General features: G+C 39.9%; 1 protein-coding gene across 1 annotated transcript in view; it reads left to right on the top strand.

Annotated features, from left to right (window-relative positions):
* Window positions 1-620: 620 nt before the first annotated feature.
* The window catches only part of scn5lab (sodium channel, voltage gated, type V-like, alpha b), a 242,756-nt gene continuing 231,898 nt past the window's right edge, over window positions 621-11,478 (top strand). Inside the window, exon 1 of the mRNA XM_060922428.1 lies at window positions 621-1,064. The gene's annotated coding sequence lies outside the window, so the exon portion shown is untranslated. The remainder of the gene's footprint in view (window positions 1,065-11,478) is intronic.

Genomic DNA, 11,478 nt, shown 5'->3' with positions numbered 1-11,478 from the left:
GCCTTGCTCAAGGGCACTTAAGCCAATTCTGCTAGTCTAGGGACTCGAACCAGCAACCTTTTAATATAACTACTGTAAATGGATTAATCAATAAGCCTAAGTTATTCCAAGTGATAATGTACATATTAAGGTTGCCTAATACTCTTTTTGTTCCCCTGAAATGTCTGCGTAAACACATCAATATCATATTAAAGGGTGAAAACAACACAGCAGGCTTAATTGCTCCAGTGAGTTCATAAACAACAGTTGTTCGCATGATATTAAACACTTCAGTCCCCAAAGACGTGTCCTAGATCACAGTACAGTCCATTTCCACTGTGCGCTTTTCATTCACGGTGCCATCCAGCATTTGCAGCAGTTATTTCTTTTTTTCTTCTTTTTTTTCTTGGAAACCCCCCCCGCAAAAAAAAAAAAAAACTTTAAAGGGCCAAACATACGTGAATCGGATCGGAGCGGTGCGTAAAGAGAGAGAGAGAGAGAGAGAGAGAGAGAGAGAGAGAGAGAGAGCGCAAAAGCAGGCGGGAGTAGGCGTTTCCCAGCCACCGAGCAGCTCACTTCCTCAGTCGGAGACTCGAGGGCGATCACACAGGTTTCCTACGCGTTTGCGCTTGAGAGAGAGAGAGAGAGACGGTAACTCAGGTCCCTGTGATATAGCCTACACAGCCTCTGAGCCGGTTGAGCCTCACTGACCTGTGTTCTGTTCTTTTCTTTTCCTCAACTTTCCTATGCTGGAGTCTTTCTGATTTGGATGATTTACCAACAGGATCCAGTGGGGAAAGGATTCCTGGTGAAGGTGTGTTGCCTGTTCCAAGGTGTGCGCCATGACATCTGGAGCGGAATGTAGGCTCGCGTCGGTTTGCGCCTGATCTGCGAATGGATGTGCGTTTTTAGCGCCTGTCAAGAACTCATCAGAGGCCGTGTATCTGGACAGGATGAGTTTCCAGAGAGGGCTTCACATGGCCTCAGGGTTCTCTGGGTTTTGCTAGCGCTCACTGGGAATGTCGGAAGTCGCTGAACTATAAGGGCCACTTCTTTTGGACGCAAAAGAAAAGAAAGTTTCACATGTAAGTAGCAGCACGATCTCTCTCTCTCTCTCTCTCTCTCTCTCTCTCTCTCTCTCTCTCTCTCTCTCTCTCTCTCTTTCTATGTTTTTGAAAACAATCTGGGACTTTGATCCCTATCAGTTAATCTAACCCCAAAAGTTCACCTTGACTATAGTCGATCTTTGAACTTCCCATATTTACAATTTCATCCAACTTTGAGAAACAGATCCCAGTGTTCACAGCGTGCCAAAAGCTGCTTTGTAGCCTACATGGTGGCTGAATTAGGAAAACAGAATAATAGTCCTGTATAGTACAGGTCAGGTTATATAGCCTTAAGTTAACTCCATTGAACTGAGAGCTAACGAGGAGCACAGCATATATGCAGACTATGTCTGAATGAAAATCACAGCTCTGCTCTTGCACAAAGCCTTAATCATGTTTAGTAACCCCCTACAGCTGATGGCATTGTTTGCTGAAGTCGGCTGTTCATGCAGAGGAAACTGATGGCAAGATTTCCTGCTCCATGGACTCAACTGGCATTTGTCTTTAGTTTTATTATCTTTAATCACATTTAACTTTTCTCCAGTTCACGTTGCACTTATGTAGGAAAAGGCATGCATTTATTTATTTGTTTACTCACTCAAAAGAGATCTACTTACACTAGTCTACATCCACATTCCCATATAAAAGTGACAAATTAAAGGTACAAAAGGTGGACCATTTCAGTGCCAAGGGAATGTACACTTTAATAACCTTCTTTTTAACGAGTGTGTACACATTAAATAGGTTTAAGTTTCTATTTTTTTTTCCTGAAACAGACTCGCATTTTGACACTGAGTGAGCAGGTGTGTGTTTGGTGTTGACCAGGTGTGCCAAAACAAACCACTGGTTGCGTCTCAAACCCCATAATACTCCTAAATACAACGACACAATGATACAGTAGCTCTTATAACCTGTCACACAGGGTGCTAGTTCCAGACCCATTCGGATGGTTATATGTAATTCACCCAGTGGCTCGCTTGGCGCGCTTAATCCACATGTATTGGCTAAATAAGCTTTCAGCATTTGCTTTAAACAGTATGTCGGAATAGGTGGAGTGCTGCTTAGACATAGTATTTCGTAGACAAATATGTGGCTTTGGGAACAAGCCCCGCCCTTTAAACACGGAAAAGAGAAAGCTTCGGGAAGCCTCGTGCTCTTGTCCAAGGTCCTGAAAGTTCACTTCTCACCGTGCCGCGTCAAAAATGCACAATTTATGGTAAATACCTTACAAGGAAGAAGAAGAATAGCTTTGGAGGATTGTAAAAGAGAAGCTATTAGGAAAGGGAGTTGAAAAGGACGCACGCTATTTTTCTAGTAAAGTGCAGCCAAATAACATCAATGTAATACATATGTTCATTAACAACAATAATAATACACTAACATGCTAAAAGTGGATTTCCAAGGTCCTCTGACTGTGCAATACACAATACATACTGAATTTTTAACTTCAAACCCGAAAACATATAAGCAAGACAACACATATAGTGTATAATTTATTGAGTACTGTACTGGGAAAAAAAAAATCCATAAACTCCAGCCTATATTCTGTGTCTGGGTTAGAGAGAGAAAGAGAGGTTAATTATGAGATGATCTTTAATGCTATTTCAAAAGTTTTGCATACAGATTGTTATTGATAACATTCTTAATTGTCTAATGTTCAAAATCTAAAAAAATATTTACACAAATCTTCCAAACCATAATAAATCATATAACTAAATTGAACAATAAATCGTTTAGCAATCATAATATTTACTTAAATTCCCATTTATAGAAGTTTTTCATAAATCAAGGCAACCCAACCATGGAGCTTGGTTTAATATCCTTCCTGTTAGCGCACACTGATATAACCCTGTCACTGTGGGATAACAGACATGGGAACTCCATCAAACCTTCTTAATAACAATTCTTCAATGATTAGTACTTCAAAAATATTAAACTGCTCAAAGGCAAACTTTTTCTGTGTGTTTTGGTTATGATCGCCATACAGTTTCACTGATGTTGAGCGGGTCCATTGGTCTCACTCATGCTGTGTGGTTGCGACAACACCATGGTGACCTTGGAGTCATTATTTCTTTTGTCACTCGTAATTTATTTGTGACAACTGCCCTTATGTCACTGATCCAACGATTGTCTCGTAGGGCAATTTGAAACTCCTGGGTCTGGTATTTCTAAATGTAAAATTTCCCTCTGAGTTAAAGTTGTATAAAAGTCATGAATGTTGCATGGAATAAATAGTTAGGCTCTGGCTTTCACTGTGCCACTACATATATGCAATAAGCAGATATGAGCTACTGAGAGTTTAAAAAAAAAAGATAGCAACTGTCATTGGATTTTTGCTTATACCTTTAGTACTGACAAATCTGAACAAAAAGTTAGATCAGATTGCATAGAAATGTATTCTTTGTTGTTTTAGGGAAAAGACCAAAGATAGAAAATACAGGGAGGTTGCTTGAGAATTGTATGGATAGATGATAAAATAGAGAATATGGGGAGACTTTTTGAGAATTATGCCGACATATACAGAACTGTGCAAAAGTCTTAAGCATTCCTAAGACTACGTAGCCTCCAAAAAAATGAAATGAAATGTTTATAAGCATAAATAACTACTATGCTAAACAGTGAACAGTAAAGAAACCCATAAAAAAAGAAATCAAATGATCATTTACCTTTGTGTATAAAACTTCATTGATTCTCTTACACCATTGTGCAGCTTTATCAGGAAACTGACTCAGCTTCTTGGAAAACGTCTATTTCTCGAGGTAAAATCAGACAGCCTTGAGAATGTTTTTAAAATCAGAAACACAGTCTAGTACTCAATATTGTCCATTACTTACCAAAACACAAAATTTGCTCTATAGCATTGACTTTTTTGGTTTGTTTGTTTAAAAAAAAGTTACAAATTTTATGCTGTGTGCATAAACTAAGCATGTAATAGACCATTTATTAAAATGTAGCATGCCTTAGACTATAGAACAGTACTGTATACTATATTAAATTGATTGCATAATTTCCACAGTTAAGATTTTATTTCTTTTAATCTCTTTGTCGTTTTGTTGGTCACTGATTGTCATCCATCATTGTAAAATCGCTTGCCGTCCTTCAGCTGCTGTTGTATTGACCACAGGCCTCAAAAGGGCAGTCAGAAATGATCTCTTGAAAAGGCTCTTGTTTAGTCCCTCAGGGAGAGATTTGTCCCTGCCTGAGAAAAGCATGCATGACATTTGCCTGTGCATCTACTGAAAATGACAAATGATGAGTGACCTCTATGCCTCACTCCTTAAACTAGATGACATTCAGCGTTTGGGGATTCGGATCCCACTCTCAACTCGGGTTTGGTTATTTTGTATGGTTTTGATGAATACACACGGAAACTGAGTTAACATGAGCGAACAGCGATCTAGTCATGTGGACTTTGAAAGAATCCCCAGGGGAATGTGTATACTTGTGTCAGGGCCATCTTTATCTTGTTTCATTGATCCAGTAGTTTTCTGGTGAAGGCTTGGTTTTAATGTCAGTGATGCACAGAATGACTGAATCACCTCCTGATGGGACTTGCTCAACTTTTACCGTGCTTACTGTTTTCTGTTGCTGGTATCACACTGGTTCTTGACATACATTCCTCTTTCCTGTAACTATATCCTTTTCGTATTGTAGTTACCGGATAAGTTATAATCACCGAATATGGTTTGAGATAAATAGCTGCACAACAGAGCACAAATTTAAGATGATAAACGATGCATGAGGCATTACAAAACTGTACTGTAACATTTCCTGCAGTCTTATAGTGCTGTTGTTGCATTTCGCTTGTCCTGCTACCAGCTGTCCTGCCTGTTGCGCTGGATCCTGATTGAGGCATTAAAAGCAATTTTGAGGTCTGCAATCAATCATTCTAATCATATGGATGCACTTTGATTGCTCGTATGAAGCATGCGCCTAACATACTATGAATTTGCAGTCTGTCCTAAAGCACTAAGAAGGCTTGAGTTGATTGTTATCTAACTAGGCCAGCAGAATCATCAGCTTGGAGAGGAAAAGTGGATAGCTTCAGGTGACACGAGCATGCTGGGGATATTTATCTCTGCCAGAGGTATTTACAGTGGTGCTCATAAACTGTCCTTGAACCTTTAAATGCGTGGTTATTCTTCAGCGCCTGGCATACAGACGAGTGCCCAGTGCGCTCTGATAAAGAAAAGGTCCAGCAGGAAATAGAAAAGATCAACTGTGAGCTTGTCAAGCACTTGTGTACGGTTCGAAGAGAATTGCTTTCAGGATGGTGTGCTGTTGCACAACTCCTTTTTGCTCATGCACAGTCTCCTGGGAAATAAACACCAATTATGTATTCACTGATGACAGGCGAAGTTAGTTCATCAGCTTGAAAACAAACATTCTCCACCAGTCAGTCTCCAAAAGTGATCTGAACCATGCACATGCCCTAACCCTGACCAGGATTCAATGTGTAACAGGAACTTCTTCAGCTTTTTTTCCTCTTTACCTATAGAAGAGCTAAGATTAGAGAAGTGATAGCGAGCGGGAAAGAGGTGATGTATGATCAGTACTTCCTGGAAACATATACAGTAAAATCCCATAGACTGGAGCATCACTTATTAAACTATATTGGAGCCCATGTTATTATTAGAGAGCTGTTCAGACACGTTATGAATTGCACACACACACACACACACACACACACACACACACACACACACACACACACACACACACTGATTGATTTTGGCTTCTATTACACTTTGTGCTGGCAAACACTCAAAGGGAAACACAGCCATTACACTTGTAGCATAGTTGCAATGCAACCCTGTTTAATCGTGCTGCTTTCCAAGTTTGAAAATTAGGAGTTGCGCTTGGCAGACACGGCTAGTTTCATGTCTTAGCTGAATACAGCAAAATATTGATGTTTTTAAGTGTACAGTGAGTGTATGGGTATGTTTATCAGAGAGAGGAGGACAAACAGTATTATGACAAGTTTAATTTTTACAATAGTGTATTTCTTCATTTCGATTCCTTTATTTTAATTATATTTATTCTATGGCTTAATTAGTAGGTAATGACGTTTTGCGTGCTTCCATACAAAACGTGAAGAACAGCAGAGGCAGGCAGCGAGCTGAGCTAAAGTGCACAGAGGGTGCTGTGTGATTGTAAGAAACAAGGTTTTACAAAAGCAATGAGTGTAATTAAAGAGGCGTGCAGCCCCAGCAACACAGCGTCGAGGGGAGAGCTCAAACAAGATGAATCTATGTGGGTCGCAGGAGCACAATGCATTCTTCTTGCTAGAGCACGGCCAACAGTGGAGCAAATCGATGGAAGCATTATTAGAGTAATCAGGATCATGCCGTCTCGGACCAAAGTCTTGGAGAAAAAAGCATTATGAGCTTCGGTAGCATTTTGTGTTTCTGTAGTGTGTTTGCAATTCCAACCTCTGAGCTCTCCTCAGTCCTAAGTTGAGTAATAAGAATGTGACATGGCAGTGTGGATGCTACTAGTTTTATATACAGTACTGTGCAAAAGTCTAAGGCACCCCTTTTTTTCACACAAACTTTGTTATAGATTTCTATTTGATGACTTCTCCATTATCGAGTCGGTACAAAAACATTTTAGAGTCCAAATGGTTGTTTTCCAGCACAAAATTAAATGTTACAGAAAACAGAATCTGAGCAGCATGTTACATAAGAGAGCACTTTCCAGATTAAGAAAGAAAACATAATGAAGGCTGCTGGGTTTTGGTGCAAAATGAAGAAGCGAGTGTGAGAGTCAAAGTGTCCAGAAGAACTGGGGCTGGTTCTGGAAGACGCTAAGTAAAACCTACAGCTCATCTCATTCTCATCATCTCTAGCTGCTTTATCCTTCTACAGGGTCGCAGGCAAGCTGGAGCCTATCCCAGCTGACTACGGGCGAAAGGCGGGGTACACCCTGGACAAGTCGCCAGGTCATCACAGGGCTGACACATAGACACAGACAACCATTCACACCTACGGTCAATTTAGAGTCACCAGTTAACCTAACCTGCATGTCTTTGGACTGTGGGGGAAACCGGAGCACCCGGAGGAAACCCACGTGGACACGGGGAGAACATGCAAACTCCACACAGAAAGGCCCTCGCCGGCCCCGGGGCTCGAACCCAGGACCTTCTTGCTGTGAGGCGACAGCGCTAACCACTACACCACCGTGCCACCCCCTACAGCTCATTTCCGCATAAAACTGCACTTATTTTACCTGAGACTATTTTTTTTAAAGCAAAGGGTCGTCTCACACCAAGTATTGACTATTTCATTTATTATGGCTTACTGCTGTTTATAGTATATTTTTTAATGTTGAAATACTTCATTTCTTTATTTTTAAGCCATTTTTGGTCTACAGCATTTCTTTACATGTGCCTAAGACTTTTGTACACTACTGTAAATCTGAACAAAGTAATAGTAATCTTCCAAGTGATGTGAAGAGCTCTGGTTGTATAGCAAAATACCGTAAGAGGTTTTTTTTGTTTGTTTGTTTTTTGACTAGTGTAAGGTTACTGTCCAGGATATTACAGTGATAACATTTAATGATGAGGATATCAAATACTCTCATAAGTCATAATGTCTGTAGGATATGCTAGCATCACGCACCTCTGTTGCCTAACAAATGACAGCTTCTCATTTTACTGCTCTCAACATGGCCTTTTATATCCTCAAGGTCTCTCTGGGAAAACAGGAAAAAAAAATATGCATCTATTTTACAATTTTTTTTTTTTAATTATGATTCCAGGAAGTTGTAAATGAATTGTTGGGGTATCTTGCAGGAAGGTAATAATCCAAATCAAAAGGCAAAATCAAGAGAAAAATAGTTTGAAAAGATATTTTTTCCATTAGCATAAAGGCAGTTTAAAAAGGTGGGCAAATAAAAAGGAGGTAAAAAGGTGGGCATGTAAAATGCCAGCACTGTTCTCAATTCTGATTGGTCAGAATTATTCAGGATTAGTCAGGAGTTTCTATAACAGTAGCTCTGAGAGTAATGATAGATACAAGGAAAATTACAAGTTTACTGTATATTAATGCCCTAATACATTGTTTCTATAGTAACAACGGACACAGGGACTTGTATGGTGGACATCCCATATAAATGGATTAAAAATATGTAATCATCAATGAAGTTTTGGTGAAATGTACTGGGGTGGGTTTCCCAAAAATCTCTTAACGCTAAGAGCATCTTAACTAGGAGAGAGAGAGTGTTCATTGTGATGCTCGCTCTACCATTTAACGATGATCTTTGTGCTATGATGCTTTTGGGAAACCCACCCCTGTATGGTGACATTTTCTGTGAGGCGATGCTTAGTTATTAATTTTGATAGGAGTCCCCAGTGTCAGTGCTAAAGCTGTTCTTTGAAGTTTTCCGATATGGGAAAGGCTTTCAGGAGCGTTTTGCACTTTCTTCACAACATGACAAGCTGCATTTTGTTGTCCTCAAAAGAAAGATGTTGGCGAGGGAAAGACTGCTTATAGCTATTGGTATTATAACGTTAGTGATAACAAGAACTAACTGGTTGCACAGACATGCAACAACATTAATTATTCTATCCACATTCACTGGATATTAACAATCGCACACTGATTGGCTACTCTACTACTAGGATATCAGCTTATATACGGTGAGAAGAGAAAAACAGAATGGCGGAGCGTGTTGCTGAAGCAACCGAGGATGAAATAAAAACTCTACTTGAAAACAAAACCCCCCAAAATACAAAAAAGCAAGAAAATATGGAATGAAAGTAATTGATGGTAAGAAAGTCTCTTTTTTATTTTTCAAGAATTATTATTATTATACCATTTTTCACAAATTGCTAATGTCATTTCACCAGTTTGTTTACATTCTTCATCTTTAAGTGTCAGGGTGCAGGCACTTATGGATGCAGGCGCAGGGGAGAGCGGGAGAAGCAAACTGCAGATGAAGCCAAAACAGTAGACTAGAATCGTGGTCAAAGAGACGGGCTGAGGTCGGTTGATCGGCAAATGGAAGGTCAGAGGCGAGACTAAGAGATGAGGTTGGGGAAACCGTAAACAAAGATCAAATAACAAACTGGCAGGCAGAAAGTAAACGGCTCGGTATGACAGGAGATAAACACTGAACAATATTTCACACTGAATGTGAGTGAGAGTGGAGTTTAAGTAGCGGAGCTGATTAAGGCGGAAATGAGTGACAGGTGTACTTAATAGGCTGGAGACAGAGGGCGCTGTGGTTGGTGGGAAGTGTAGTTCATGGTGGCCATGTTTGGAGGCTGTTTTGAGCTTACGCTCTCAATGCTGTTATTGACATTAAGCATTCAAATTTGTTGAATTTTTAAAAAACTGGTTCAAAAACTAAAAAAAGTTTGAAAATTGCATCACTGAAATGTCCAAGGAAGAATTAAATAAATGTCTAAAGCTATTCTATACCTCGGCATGACAGCAAGACGGTAAAAAAACAACACTGAAGTCAATTCGTGCCGCCATCGATAGGTTTCTAAGAAGTCTGCTTCAGCGGAAATGATTTTGTTGGATGTTTTATGTAAAGCTTTTATTTATCGAATTTGCAAAAATAAAAATGCTCTGTTTCTCAAAATCCAGTGAATGTGGATAGAATAAAACAGTTATTCCACTCAATCTTGTCGTACATTGCTTATAGCCAACTTGGTGCTATGCACCTCGTCAGCTATCAGCTCATGTACGACTCGATTTTGTGGAATAACTGTTAAATATAACTACAGTATAAATGGATAAAATGTATGACATGTCCTTCTTTAATAAATAAAAAAAGTCAGTGTTGGCAAATGCCTGTGGTTGAAGAATAAACACTTCAGGATATGGTGTTATTATATGATAACGTGTAGTAACCGCCCTCTACCTGACATCGCATCACCCAGTCATTGATTACTTTCCGAGAATAACAGTCCCTGTCATATTTTACACCTTATATGTCCCATAATGTAGGAACATCTGTGAAATTTCTTTGTTTTTTTCATTGTCCACAAACATTTATGCTCAACTGTATATTTAGTGAGACGGCATGATGGTGCAGTGGTTCGCACTGTCGCCTCACAGGAAGCAGGTTCTGGGTTCAAACCTTGCTGTCGTCTGGGGTCTTTCTGTGTGGCGTTTACACGTTCTCCCCATGCATGTGTGCATGTCCTCCGGTTTCCTCAAACAGCCTAAAGACATGCAGATTAGGTCAACTGGCTGCCTTTCATAGGTGTGAATGTGAGTGTGAATGGCTTTCTGTCTCTCTGTGTTAGCCCTGTGATAGACTGGTGACCTCTCAGTCCAGGGTGAACCCCGCCTCTCGCCCGAAGTCAGCTGGGATTGGCTCCAGCTCACCCATGACCTGTAATGGATAAGTGTTATAAAAAATACCTTCTAATGTAAATTGAATGTAAAAATATACTGTTACATTTAGACTTTCTTATCAGAAATCGGTCTATTTTTAAAGCCAGTGACCACTGTGTTGAAAAAGGCAGGGTGTTCTTTCTGTGAGATTCAGTATTAGTGACTCACCTGCTCAATCACTTTTTTTAACGTGGCTGGCATTTTAATGTAATGATTCAAATATTCCTTTGTGTGTGTGAGTGTGTGTGTGTGTGTAGAGATGGAGTGACTGTTAACAAAAATTAGACAAATAATTACAGTTATGCTGCAAATGGTTTTCATGCCCAATAAAGCAGTTTGGTCAAAGGGTTATTAGTATTTCGGGAAAAGAAGGATCTTTTGCTGTAATTCGTTTCAACAACATTACTGTTCATGATTAACATTGCTGCATAATTGCTCTCTACTCTAATTGTTTGTTTGTTTGTTTGGACTTTGTTATATTGGATCAGCAATGTAGAAATGTTCCTCTGTAGCCAGCACTATGCTGCCGATTGATCCAAAACGTACCAACCGCAGCGGCTACTTTGCTGTTATTCTGCCTTATTGATGTTCAGGGGAGTAAATGTCAAAAGGAAAGTCCTCATGTGTGCGGCCTGCTGTCGCCTTGTCAGTGAAAAATGGATCGGCGTGAAAACTGATGCAACAAAAGTGCTCGAGACAAACAGAGAACAGAGCAGCCCAAACTAATGTGACCTCTTTGAAGTGAAATTAAAATGTGTGTCAGAGCAGTGGGAAGGCTTAATGAGAGACAGAACGCACAAGCCGAGCTTAAAGGAGAGCACTCTCATAAATTACTGAACCCCAGGCCTCTATAAAGTGGTGGAAATGGAGTGAAAATGGGCTCTCCTCCTCCCATCTCGAGCACTCAGAAAGTGTGCACCCCTTTTAATTTGGGTGTTCCTAATATCAGTTGGAGTAGGAGTACAGCTTAATAATGGCATAATAGCCATGATAACTGTTAACAGCTGCTAGTTCTGTGTATGTACATTCAGATCCAGATTTAT

Source organism: Neoarius graeffei, chromosome 5 (assembly GCF_027579695.1).
Source record: "Neoarius graeffei isolate fNeoGra1 chromosome 5, fNeoGra1.pri, whole genome shotgun sequence".
In the NCBI taxonomy this organism is placed as follows: domain Eukaryota; kingdom Metazoa; phylum Chordata; class Actinopteri; order Siluriformes; family Ariidae; genus Neoarius; species Neoarius graeffei.
The sequence above is the reverse complement of the archived record's forward strand: the minus strand, read 5'-3'. Positions and strand labels throughout refer to the sequence as shown.